At 38.6% G+C, this 14,318-nt stretch overlaps 1 protein-coding gene across 11 annotated transcripts in view; it reads left to right on the top strand.

Moving 5' to 3' along the window:
* LOC145261200 (endothelin-converting enzyme homolog) overlaps positions 1 to 14,318 on the top strand; it is a 662,230-nt gene that overhangs the window by 49,978 nt on the left and 597,934 nt on the right. The window lies entirely within an intron of this gene.

Raw genomic sequence — 14,318 nt, 5'->3', positions numbered from 1 at the left:
ATAAATATCATTTATTTGAAATGTAAATCTGTTTGTATATGCCAATTGTAATATATAAAACAACTTGTATATAAAAATTCTCTTGAATTTTTTTGGATTTTATATATATATATATATATATATATATATATAAAGTTCAAGCTCAATGAACACCTTTTCAGAGCACATATAGTGTAATATAATAGCTTTCAAAAATCCCCAAAGTCATTTCTCCTTAGTAGTTTATTAGATTTTAAAAGAAAAATTATTACAATTTTTTTTTTTTTTTTTTTTCATTTGCAACTAACAAGTTAACAAAATTGTCTTTGTCGCATTTTTAGTGGCTTACTTCTCAAATAATTTCCTTTTAAACATGAAAAATATAAATTTGAACAACTTGCATGGTTCAAGTAACCGACATGCACTGTCAACATTCTTATGGAGATGACTTTCATACTGTGTTTGTTTGTTAATTATTTTCTTATTTCGGTGGATCTTAAGTTTAAATTTATTTTTGTATATCCTTATAGCTATATTTTTAATTTTATTATTCGGTTCGAGTTATACACAAGGCTGGGTTTTAATATAGAGAAAATTCAGCTCTCAAAAAAAGTACTCTGTATAATTTTTAATGTTTAAACTAAATAAGATTGTGGAGCTGAGTTGTGTCCAATATTGGGATGGGAGGAGATACATATCCAACTTGCACTTAAAAAAAAAAAAAAAAAAAGAAAACAAAATACTTCCAAGAAATGTAAAGATGTATTCAAGTGATTTTTTTTTCTTTCAGCAAATAAAACGTTTAGTAAATCGTTATTTTGTTGCATTTTTTTTTTTTTTTTTTTTGCATTTCCATATACCAAACATGGATATAAATATCATTAGAACATCTGCTGGGCCATAAGCTTCATTTCGGTAACTTACTTGCCTGGGTGGAAAGCCTGTAAGCTGAGATAAACCGCGCCACACACACCCACAGACAGACATTAGGAAAATTTATAAGAAGATTCCTGTCATGGCACACTAAGGCAGATCACAATGACTTTTATATTTTAAACAGTCTGACACCTCATTTTATATTTTCATTATTGGCCGTTTGTACGCATTAATAAAAATTAATGCTGTCAACTACATCATCCAAGTTCTGCTGAATCTTGATAATCTTTTTGTTACAAGTTTTGTAACCCAAGTTGTTTGACATTTATTCCAATCAATAATTCAGTCCATGTCGCTATTAATTATGGGGGGGAAATATATATCTGCCTGCATTTGATAGAGCACCAGTGATATTTTACCGTTCACCCATGCATGGAGTATTGTTACCACATCTAGGCTGGTCCATCCACCACTAGTCTTTCTCTTTTGGAGTGGGTCCAAAAAAAAAGTCTTCATCTAATAAGTCCCTACACTGTCAACTAAGCTCCAACTCCTGTCCCATCACTGCAATGTTGCATCTCTGTATCTATTTTACGAGTATTTTAATAGAATGTGCTTTGAACTTTTCATGCTTGTACCCTCTCAACATATGTACCCAGAACAAAAAAAAAATCCGATCTCTTCCCTGTAGAGGTTTTTAGATGCTGGAAAGCCTTCTCAGTTTTTTTTTTTTTTTTTTTTCTCCGACTGCTATGTTTTGGAATTTACTGCCTATTTCCTGCTTTCCTGACTATACTGGCATGCAGACGTTTAAACGTAATGTAAACTAACATCCCTCTCCTCTCCTTGCGTAGTCTTCTGTAAACAGTCCCAAATAGAAGCGCCTAACATCTCAGGGCAGCATGTCTTATTTGGGTTGAACTAGAGAAAAAACAAAAAAAAAGCGTTCATGTTCCAGAGGTGTGGAGACATCGTATCATTCGATCATTTGATTTTATGTTTCCACTATTTATCTTATAATCGCTGAAGCTGTCACAGTCATAAAGTTATTACGTGGATGGGGGCGGGGTGGGGGGTGGAAGAAATGTTTTGTTGCAGGTTGTGTTTATGACTGAACGTTTTCCCACTACTCTAATGATAATAGACGTTACGTTTCAAGGAATTTGAAACTTGGACTTCAGATAATTGATCTTGCGTCCTAGTTATGACATAACATGATCATTAAGTTTCAAATTGCAAATGTGATACATTTTTTTTTTTTTTTTTTTTTTTTTTTTTTAAGAAAAAAAAAATAGTTTCTGAAGTTTTACAGTCAGTAATATGGAAGAAAAATGTACAACCTGCTAAATAAACTCTTTACTCTAAAGTAATTTTTCTGTGTTACCCGGAAGCGATAACTTTAAAACTGAAAGTTTCTTTGAATGACTTGCTTTATTACTTTCAATACACTTGAAAAAAAAAAATGGTCTAGAGGAAGGTGAAGAAAGGTGGGGGGTCAGGGAAACGGATGTGGAAAAGCTGGAGGGGGATGGCGATAGATTGAGATGTATATAGGTTAAAAAGCATGTCACCTCTTTATTAAAACTACTATTTTAAAAAAAAAAAAAATTATAACTTGGAGTAATATCTGATTGCCCTACTAGTACATATATCTTTATAAATAAATTTTTGTATTTCTTTTCCTTTTTATGACATTAAGAAGCAAAATGTAGTAGGCAAAAAAAAAAAAAAAAAAAAAATCAGGAACACAGATAGGAAATAGTCAGTATCGCCACCTCTAGAAGAGAGGGATTTCTTGGCTGTAATAGCCGTAGGGAAAGAAGACACAAAAAAAAAAAAAAAAACTCGCTTCTCGCAGACACGTGGTTCGTCACAAAGAACAATCCAGTCGCCAGAAGCACCTACACAAAATCTGCAGGACACTGCCTGACTGCTTTCCAGCATCATGCCTTTATAGCAGCTGGGAATTATATATTTGCATAATCGTGCGAGAGCAGATGCGATTCTATGAGAATTGCATGGGGTCAACGCTAATAAAAAACCGATGGACGCCATCTTGGAACTCTCTATTTTCCCTCATTTCGGTTATTGCTAATTCTGCTACACTCCTCCCTGATCTCATGATCACAAACAGGGCAGGGGAGCAGTTGTCTTTGTCGGGTACTTCTTCGAAGAACCGGAGGCAGCACTTCCTCCTTACCATTGTTATTGCCATCAGCCTGTTCCATAAGCGGTATTTCACAATCAGGGCAGGGGGGGGGACAGTATCCATCTTTGTCGGGTACTCCTTCGTAAAGGCAAGATGAGTGATCCCTCTTCCGCTTCTTCAGTATGTGCATTATATGGCTCAAAATCCTCTCCGTCGTCCTACATCATACTCTGTCCTTTCAGAAGACATCATACTTTCTGAGTCTTTCTCTTCCTCCAATGTAACAACATAATGGCGAGGGCCCAGATCTTTCACGTGACGAGGCACACCGTCCACCAAAATCGATTGAGGGCTGATTACCTTGGTCACTTCACCCTTGCCGAACCTTGTGGTATATCGATTTTGCAGTCTTTTGACCCACACGCGATCTCTAACCTGGTAAGAGCTGTTGGGACCTGGGGATGCAGTTGAAAGATTGGTCTCCTTTACTCAAACTTCATATCGATAAATCCTGTTCGCAGTGAAGGGAGATGTGTCATCTCTTGGTGTGATGTTATATCAGTAGACAGCCGATGTGGCAGAGCATTCTAGCCGCTATTCGTTTTACTGTATGGTGTCATTGCTCCGCTATGCCATTCCCGGCTGGAGCGTATGCACAACGGAATCGCAAGTGAACTTCCCATTTATGTGCAAATGCTTGGAACGCGTTGCTGCAGAAAGCGGTGTAAAAGGATTTCATATGGCGAGCCACGCTCGAGGAACACTGCCTCCAACTGATGAATCACGCTTGCCGAATCCTGCCTCGCCAATTTCCTCCAAATGGAGAAACGCGATGGGCCATAGTTTGTTAGAGTTAAAAAATGGAAGGTGCCATAATGCGTGATATCCATTCCAATTCTCTGCCAATTCTCGTTCACTTCCAGCTTTCCCTTTTCCCACCTGACTGGCGCTGGGTGAATGAACTGAAATTCCTCACATTTCCGTATGACCGTTTTAACGGTTGCTTTTGTCATGGTTGGGCAACTTCTGACAAAGTAGGTAGTGCGTCGCACCCCCGGATGTCCACTACCTTTGTGAATAGCCATGATTTGACTCTCATCCAGCTCGTCTGTGAACTGCGCATATCACCAGGTCAAGCCTGTTTTTCTTTTTCATTGCCTCAAACCACCGCTGTGGTACTCGTCTCAATCGGTCAGCGATGTTTCGTGCTGATGGAACCAGCGTCACGTCCACTGTCAGCCCGTACTCTTTCACAAGCTCCTTAAGAGTTTTTTTTTTTTTTTTTTTTTTTTTTTTACAGTGATCACCACTTATCAAGGCCCGGAAGCCACTCAGGGATAAGGGTTATTGCAAGTACATTACGTTAGTGTGGAGATTTGATGAAGTGTTTAATTAAGGGGGCGGTTCATTAGGAATTTGTTAACATTGGACTTGAAGACATCCAAGTTGTAGTCCGGAGGGAAGCAGGCAGACGGAACAGAGTTCCACAGGCGTGCAGTTCTAAGAAAGAAGCTTTGTTCATGGAATCCGCATTTTGATTTAGGCACAGATATAGAATGGGGGAAATTTTTCACAGTGGATTCAGCTAGACGGGTGTTTTTCGTGAAAGATTGGCGAGGGGGGGGCAGAGATTGGAGTTCAGACGAGCACCTGCCATGAAAATAACGATAAAACAAGGATAGGCTCGCAACGTCTCTTCTGTGGGAGAGAGGTTGCAGGGTAGAGAAAAGGGCATCCCCCACTAAGCCACGAAGTCTATTTTGTACTCTGTCAAGGCATGATAGGCTGTTTTTGGCCGCTCCTGCCCAGATATGGCAACAGTATTCCATCCTTGGACGTACTTGGCTTTTATATAGATAGAGAATTGCATCAGTAGTGAGATATCTTCTGGAGCGGTAGAAGGATCCCACCATCTTTCCAGCAACCTTGGCAACAGACTTGATGTACGTGTTCCATTTCAGATCAGGAGTAAAAGTCAAACCCAGAAGCTTAGTTGCCTCCTAATAAGCATCTCGCTTGCTGCTTTGGTGCGTATTTGCGCCTTTCCAGTTAGCGTGTCTGAGACCCAATGGTATACGCAGACAGAATCTGTCTTTATGTGTAGCACCTTGCTCTGCCACTGAAGAGCCAAATTGATGCCTTTCAATACGGCATCCAGTTCGGCTAAGTTGATATGTCAAGAATCCTCTTCAGGTCGCAGCCAACATGCATCTTCCAACACAGTTTCACGCATCTCCAAGACTGCACCAATTGCCAGGGAGCTAGCATCGACCCATACTTTCAGCTTTTTGCCGTCCACACATCAATTTCCCTGGGCTGGATCGTTCTGCTGCACAGATTCTAAGGTTTCGAACATCTACGATGCAGTATAGCGTCCCTTGCTTCATCATCCCAGCCCTTCGTTACTGAACTTACTCTCCTTCTGAGTATTCCACAAGCCAACCGCATACCGGAAAGTGCCCGACAAGTCGACCACACAGAAAACATTGTTCATCGTGTAATAATGCTGAGAGCCTCTGGAATTGCATTTCCTCACTTCCACCGCAGTTCACTGCGTTCCATCCTGACCGCCAATCCCAGCACCTGTGCACCGTCCTTCAACCGCTCCGGGTTCTTGCACTCCAACCTGAACTGTGCTAAGTGTTCTCTTACACGGGTCGCGGGCACCATCTTTATTGACAAAAATGTCATCAATGTAAGCAGATGCTGTGTGGCGTACAACTTCTTCCTGAGATAAAACTTTACTGACAATGCTCTCGTTATCAGGGGAGCCACATTCAAACCTGACCCCAGATGGATCGGACAGTATTTTTTCCCGTCGATTTCCAGTCTGGTATGGCCAGTGTCTCATGGACCCGGACTTGTAGGTATGCTCTCCTGAGGTTCAGTAGAGACATGTTAGCACCTTTTTGTCTCCATTCGCGTAGCTTAGCCACACAAACATCTGCATTGGCAAAACGCTTCTACGTAATGATTTAGCTCCCAGTAGTCTATCACCGGGCGCACTTTGGCTTTGTTCTGCTGTATCACAGCCATCAGGGGAATTAGGCCTTTGGAGGGTCCCAATTTATAATCTGGGTACAGCACGAGCCAACCATTACCTATCCAGGTGCGGAGCTCCTGCATGTATTCTTCACGGATTTCTGCCGGCACTGGGTATTCAGACACTCGATTGTGTAGCCTTTCAGGGGGTGATCCTCAGACCACTTCCACGATGTGGTCCACGTTCTGTTTTGATGGTCAAAGGTGGTGGTGAAATCCAGTTCATTAATAGAAATGGCTGCGAATTTAATATTTTTACTGTCGCCCAGCCGCACTGGCTCTGTAGGCTCGACAGCGACAACTCTCAGAGCTTTTATGACATCGATCCCTAGAAGTAAGTCAAACCCCAGCGGTTTGCCACGCACCACCAACACGACGATTCTGGCAGACACACCTTCATCAGTGGATACAGAGACCGCTCCAACACCGCAGCACACATGAGATACTCCACCAATCGTTTTGAAATTCATGTTTGTTTTTCTTCAAGACCGGTCTGCATGTAAAATCATCCTAGAGCATCCTCTATCAATAAGCGCCAAAGATTGCGTCCCGTCAACATGAATGCTTATCACCGGGAGCGTCGTGTTCGCAGCTTGGTGGGGAAGGAGACTGGCGCTTATGCACCCTCCCCTTGCTCATTTCCCGACCAGTTCCGAGCTCAGTGTCCACTCTCATCGCACCAGTAACACCGTGTTCTGCGTTTTCAACAGTCCTTTGCATGGTGGCCTTTTACATTGCATTTAAACAGATCACACCAACAAGAATATTCTGGGCCCTGTTGTTGTTGAGGGAGCATGTGGCCGCAACCACGTCCTGATTTTGTTCCCCGGTCGTCGTCGTCCAAATTCTCACTCTCGACATTAGCTCTCCCATGGTCAGGGCTTCGATGTTCAGCACCTATTGAAGAGCAATTGAGATGGCATCAGGGAACCCAGTGACAAGTCTCTCTAAGCCATCTCCTGTGAATCCGGCCAATCCAACCAACTGCCTGATTTTGTTGGCGTAAACATCCACACGTTCGCCAGCCCGTCTGACCATAGTTATTTTTCTGTATGCTGCAAACGTGTCATCGGTAAATGCCTTGTTTAATCAGTCCTCAATCTGGTCTATCTTCTTTTGATCATCCTCCTCCATTTCCATGTAGAGGGCCAGTGCATCACCTTCCAGATATAAAGGTAGCAGACTCGCTACATCATCCACCTGCTGAAGTTGTGCGACAAGTCTCACTTTTTTCAGCCACACTACGTCTCCCTTGTCAAAACGGCTTGATAATATCACTGCTTATCCGCATCTTCGCCATAGTCACGCTGAAATAGCTTGAAGCAAAATGTAGTAGGCAAAAAAAAAAAAAAAAAAAAATCAGGAACACAGATAGGAAATAGTCAGTATCGCCCACCTCTAGAAGAGAGGGATTTCTTGGCTGCAATAACCATAGGGAAAGAAGGAGACACAGACAAGAAAAAAAAAAACTCGCTTCTTGCAGACACATGGTCCGTCACAAAGAACAATCCAATCGCCAGAATCACCTTCTGCAGGACACTGCCTGACTGCTTTCCAGCGTCATGCCTTTATATATTTGCATAATCGTGCGAGAGCAGACACGATTCTATGAGAATTGCATGGGGTCAACACTAATAAAAACCGATGGACGCCATCTTGGAACTCTATTTTCCCTCATTTCGGTTATAGGAGAAGCTTGCAATTCATCAGAATGGTTTTAGGGCCTTGATAAGCGGTACTCATTCGTACAAAAAGATTCTGGATTTTACTCCTTTATGCAGTATAATTTTGCAATTTTTTTTTTTTTTTTTTTCTTAAAGAACCCCAAAAACAACAGATTTAATTTCAGATTAAAGATGATTTTTCTTTCTCTTTAAAAAGACGGAATGGAAAGAAAACCAGTTTTCATGTTTATCAATTCCAACTTGGGCTTTTCCCCTTTTAAAGCCTCCATTTTTAGGTTTATGCTTAAAACTGGATTCTTGATAAATAATACAAGATGGCAAGTCTGATCAGCAATCTTTGAACAGTCATAATCCAGTGTCTAATTGTGCTAACAAAATACATTTTTTTTTATTTTTTTTAAGATCTATGTTCCCACATTTTTAGATAAAAAAAAAAAAAAAAAAAATTTATTTAGGATATCATGTTACAATGTCACGTCTATTACCATATTCACAAAATAGGACAATTTTGATTTGGGATAACTAGCAATCTTATGGCTATTGCCATTTTAACAAAATGAAATTTTTGTTTAGGATACCTGATTTTGCTCATAGTTCATATGACGTATTCGGTGGAAGAACGACGTAAGCGCTACTGGATACTTTTCACAAAAAAAGTGGTTAAATGTTTGGAACATAATGATACTTCTTTTAGTCTTTAAATGAGGTTTAATAATCGTGTAATGAAAGAAATTTAACTATTTAAAAAAAAAAATAAAGCTATTTTTTTTTTTTCTTTCAAACTTTGAACTTTTCCTCCTTCAAATTTTACATAGTATACAACTGTTATATATTGCATGCCTTCTGCTCTGTTCTCTTGTACGAATTCTTGTGACCTCTTAATAAATTTCTGTATGTAGCTATTTTGCTTATAATTTCCTATTTTCCAGAGTGATTTGAATATTAGTACAACCTTTTCCACCTATTCTTATGAAATATTTTTGTTTTTCTTGCAAGAACATGCACTTTCCTGCAATGCATTTTGAAGAATTACTGACTTATTCTTCTCCATTATTTCGCTTCCATTTTGCTGTTTCTCTTGTTCTTTCTTCCAGTCATATTTGAAGGGGGCTTACAAAATTAATTTTAGATTTTCGACTTTAATGAATTACAATGATGTTAATGCTCGTTGAGTTGCAAGTCTGGAAAAATCAAAAGAAATAGAACATAATTAGGTAAAGAATTTAAAGAAAATCTATGGTCTTAAGTATCCACATTTCAATAGACGTATATCAAATATTCAAACAGTTTCACCTGAACACTTAGGCTCACCTGAACACTTTGGATTCTCGTTGATATTTTACGTTTTACGACAAAAATTTAAATTTCAACCTTTTTTTTAAAAAAGTTTTTTATTACATTTTCACCCCAAACAAGGCACATTGCCACTCAGGTGTAGGGGGCTACTATCAGGGTCAGCAACTACGGGGGCACTATGTAGGGATTTGGGCAGCAAGATGTCGGTTCACGTTGCACTTGAACTTCTGCATGTTAGTACAGTTAGGGAAGCATGATCCTGGAATGGAATTCCAGAGTCTAGGGGTTCTGGGGAAGAAACTACTGGAGTAGAAGGATCTTTTGCATCTAGGGATCTCTGTGTGGGGGTGGGATTTAGCTGCCTGTCGGGTTTGTCGCGGGTGTCTGTGACGTGGGGGCACAAGTGTCTGCAGTTCGTCAGAGCACTCACCATTAAAATACTTGTAGAACAAGCAGAGGGATGCAACGTTTCGTCGATGGGACAGAGGCTGAAGCTTAGATGCCAGTTCAGGGCCTATCAGATTGGCGACTCTTTTTTGAACCTTGTCTAGGAGCGAGAGACTAGTAGTAGATGCACCAGCCCAGATGTGGCAACAATACTCCATACATGGGCGAATGGTGGCCTTATAGAGATACAGGATACTTTCAAGTGTCAGTAGTTTTCTAGCACGGTAGAGAAAGCCTACCTTTTTTGCAGCGGCCCTAGCAATGTTTTCAATATAATTGTTCCAACTCATGTTTCCTGTGAACGTTAGGCCAAGCAGTTTGAAAGATGTACTCTCAGACAGGGAGTCACTGGCCATTGCTATTGGTGGCAGAGAAGGTTTCTTGTAGTTATTGAAGGAAACCAGTTTGGTTTTGGCAGCATTGAATGTGACCATCCATTTATGTCCCCATTCCACTACAGATTGGAGGTCATCCTCTAGTGTTTTTGCCATTTCTTTAGATATGTGTTCATTTGTTTTCCTGTCATGCCTTTTATAGAGTGTAGTGTCATCAGCATATATACCCATCTCAGAGGCAGTTTTGTCGGGAAGGTCATTAATAAATATCAGGAACAATAGAGGCCCAAGAATAGACCCCTGAGGCACTCCCGCATTTATATCACACTGTTTAGATGTTCGACCGTCGAGGACAACCTGGATTTTTCTATTGTCTAAGAAGGATTCAATTATGCTAAGTATTCTACCAGTGATACCGTATGATTTAATTTTCCTGAGGAGACCCTTGTGCCATACCCTGTCAAAAGCCTTAGATATATCTAGAGCTACCGCTCTGCCCTCCCCCGCTTTATCCAGTGAATGGTATATACGTTCAGAGATTACAGTGAGAATGTCAGCTGTGGAACGGGCTTGTCTAAATCCATATTGTTGGTCAGTCAGAAGTTTAGCGTCTGTAAGGTGCCAGACTAGAGCATGGTTAATTATGGTCTCAAATATTTTGGCGAAAAGTGGGAGGAGGCTAATGGGGCGATAATTTGATGGGTCAGTTCTTTCGCCAGAATTCTTGAATATTGGTACCACAGAAGCGGTTTTCCAACAGCCCGGAAAGCATGATTTTGGTACTTACGTTCTTCTTCCACGGAATTTGTCATGCTATCAGTTTTTGGAAATATTTTTTACTCTTTTGAAAAAAATCTTTGATTCCATAAACTTCATTGTTCGTTGGCAGAACTCTATTACAAATATACATTTTTGCTCATTAGAATGAGCCAGCCTCAGCTATGAATTGTTTTAGGTGATCCACAGAACATAACTTTGTCACACACACTTCAGATGTCACCATTCGCTGTGGCAAACGTGCTCGACATGCAGATTCAAGAAGACATCTTTCAGCAGGTTGCTGGTACACCATTACGTGGAGTACCGCCTTGTCGCCTACCCACCAGGCGAGTTTATTCATGAGTGCATTTCCCCAGTGAATTAAATGCCCCCCTCCCCCAGAGAGCAACTTGGAAATTTCTACGATTCAATGCGATACATACAGCGCCTTACTTTCTCAAATGGTCACCCATCTAGTACTGACCAGGCTCATCATTGCTTAACTTCGATGATCTGGCAAGAACCAGTGTGTTAATGTGGTTGTGAATTTTGATTTTTTTTTTTTTTTTTTTTTTTTTTTTTTTCTCATAAATGCAACTTAACGTTCTTCCTTCTCTTTGAAAAAGTTGAATGAAAAAGGAAATAAATTTTTCCATCTTGAGCAATATATGCGGCATGATTACGTTAACACACTGGTTCTCGTTAGATCACCGAAGTTAAGCAACGTTGAGCCTGGTCAGTACTTGATGGATGAATAATTTGGGCATTCCACGCACTGTATGTAGGCGGATGTCGACACCTCTCTGCAAGAATTGCAAAAACCTAACATTCTCATCTCCCTTAACAGATATACATGCGACTGGAGATCACTTGTGAATTTCATACTCCTTGGAACTGCTTCCTTTGGAGGAAGTCGATTAAACTCTCATATGGTTAGTGCCATTTCCATTTTTTGTTTTCCATCTTGAGCAATCCAAACTGACTATTTCCCAAAATGCACGTCTGTTTTTTTTTTTTTTTTTTTTTTGTTTTTTTTTAATGTTTTTAATTTTTTTTATTTTATTTAAAAAATTTTTTAATTTTTTTATTGGCAACATGATCATGTTATTGTTAGATGGTCCTATCTTGTTTGTGAATCTGGAAATATTAGGTCACAAAGTATGATCAACATAGGTGTGGAATTCTAGATGATTATTCCCTCCTCCTCACCATCAGGGAATTGAGTGCTTGATCGGGCATGTATAATTGCCTTTAATATAGCCATCCGTGGACTTCCTGACCACTTGCAAAACAAACACCGGATCTTTATAAACAGACTGTCTGGAAGTCGGGCCAGCTTGTCCAAAGTTGGACCAGCAGGAGACACTCAAACTAATAGCTTTCATCCATCTTTGCTCATCTCATTTGTGAAGAGAAATGCACCAGTGATGGCTACGTTTGGTTGCCTGGCAGTTTTCTAAAAGACAAACAACCAAATAAATCGGCTCACCATATCTTGTTATAAATTTATTTCAGCTGTACAGGTAAAAGAGCATCTTCAGATGAGCAAGCTTAACTTGGCTTAAACTAGTTTTCGGCCAACCTCCTCATCTTAATATGATCTTTTTAGCTGTAGGGTTAAAATAAATTTATAACTGATTTTGTTTTTCTTTTAACTTCTATGCATAGAGCGCTCCTACTTGAGATTTCCTTAAAAAATTTTCTATCCTTTATACACTCAATACGTGCTCTATATATATATCAGCCTATGTACGGAATGGATTTTGATTTACAGACTTGAAATTATGTAGGGTATTCAGACATTTAGAAAACTTTTTAATCGGTTTTTATCCAGGAAAAAAGGAATGCTAAGGAGTCAAAATTAGTGTTTGGGGAAAGGGTCATCAGATTTTTATGTTTGAAACTGTTTCATGACTGCGCATGTGTGAATGATTCACATGACAGCTTCCTAATGTTAAAAATAAGTAGGTTTGAAAACACATTTTAAAGACATGGAAAGCTGGCTTAATGGTTATTGTACTTGACTCACTGTCTTTGCTTTTTGGTTTCGATCTCGGCTCGATTTTTACTTACAAGTGCGCTGTTTAGTTTTTCTTTTTTTTGTTTTTTTACTTCATATTTTTATCCTTTATTTTTAAAGGAATTTAACGCTTAATACAAAGGCAATTCCAAGTACATCTGCTAGTGTGTGTCTGTATATATATATATATATATATATATATATATATATATAGTATTTACTTCAACAGTGCTCAATGCATAGGTAGAGCTGGGTAGTAAGTTATAAAGATATATATGGCAATTAAGCTACACAGAATATTCTGTGTAGCTTAATTGACATATATATTTTTATAACTTACTATATGTAGATATTTTACTTATAAAACAGTAAAATAAATGTTTACGTTCAAATAAACTATGGACGATTTTCTAAGAAAAAAGATCTTCAAAATGAAGATGTTAAATTAATTGTAAGTTTTTTTTGAGACATGGAATACGATTGTCATATTTGGGTGGTGAATATGTCCTGTTTGAGGGTTCTTGATAGGATGCAGAAACGTATCTGTAATTTGATTGGCCCACTCTTTCTTCTCTGTTCCCTTTCTCATAGTTACTCTCTCTTCTATAAATATGTGGCATGTGGTCTTCAGAATTGTCTGATCTATTCCCTGCTTCCTTTGTTCCAGCTCGTTTCACTTGTTGGTCTAGTGGTCTTCATCAATTCGCTGTTTTGATGCCTTGTTATTGTAATACAGTTTCCTATTCCAATAGCATCTTTCCAAGAACTGTAGGCTTGTGGAATTCTTACTGCTGTTTTCCTGCGACCTAAAGCCTTGGTCTTTTCAAGACTAAGGCCATTAAGCATCTCGTTTTTTTTTTTTTTTTTTTTTTTTTTTTTTTTTTTTTTTTGAGATAATCATGTTCTGTTCTTATTAGTTTCTTACGTCAAGTGGCATCATGCTTTGTCTGAAGAGATTTCATTTAAAAAATATTGGCTTTAAATTTGAACCAATCAAATATGCAAACAAACTAAATTTGTTTCGAAATTCTTGAGACGAGACTTGAAAATGTGTATTTGGATTATTCTGACTATTTTTCTAGTTTTGGATGTCATTCTCCTAAAGTTTTAGCGGATGTAACCTGACCTTCAGGTACATTTCATCAGACTTGGGACATGAAAACTTAGCATGACAGATGAATGTTAAGTAAAAATCAATTAACTCTGAATGAATCCTCTCGAATTTAATCTTCATTATACTAAGGATAAAATTTCTACTTGGTCATGGCAGACAGAACAAGAATAATTTTTAAAATCCAAATTTTTTATTTTTTTTTAATTTAAAAAAATTTTTTTTTTTTTTTTTTTTTTTTTTTTTTTTTTTTTTTTTTTTTTAGAAATCTCTCCAGACAAGGCATGAAAAGCCATTTTTTATATATACATCAAGGTCAAAAACAAGCTAATGATTCCAACTCTGAAAATAGTAATAATGTCAGAAATATCGCTCATGGAATTTACCTCCTTGTGGATTAAATAAAGGTTTTAGTTTTCTATTCTATATAGATTTCATAGTTAAACGAAGATTCTTGAGTTTGATAAGAGGCACCTGGTGGTCAGAAGATTCATCATTCGAAATGCTATGAGAATAACAACCAAAATCAGAACTGTAGTCTGAATAATTCAAACACAAAGTTAAATTTCTATGTGGAATGTAAGTATTAGAATCCGTTTTGTATCGGTGATTGAGAGTT

Source organism: Euprymna scolopes, chromosome 37 (genome assembly GCF_053919585.1).
Source record: "Euprymna scolopes isolate OS-2025 chromosome 37, ASM5391958v1, whole genome shotgun sequence".
Classification (NCBI taxonomy): domain Eukaryota; kingdom Metazoa; phylum Mollusca; class Cephalopoda; order Sepiida; family Sepiolidae; genus Euprymna; species Euprymna scolopes.
Note: the sequence above shows the minus strand (reverse complement) of the source record. Positions and strands in the feature narration are given on the sequence as shown.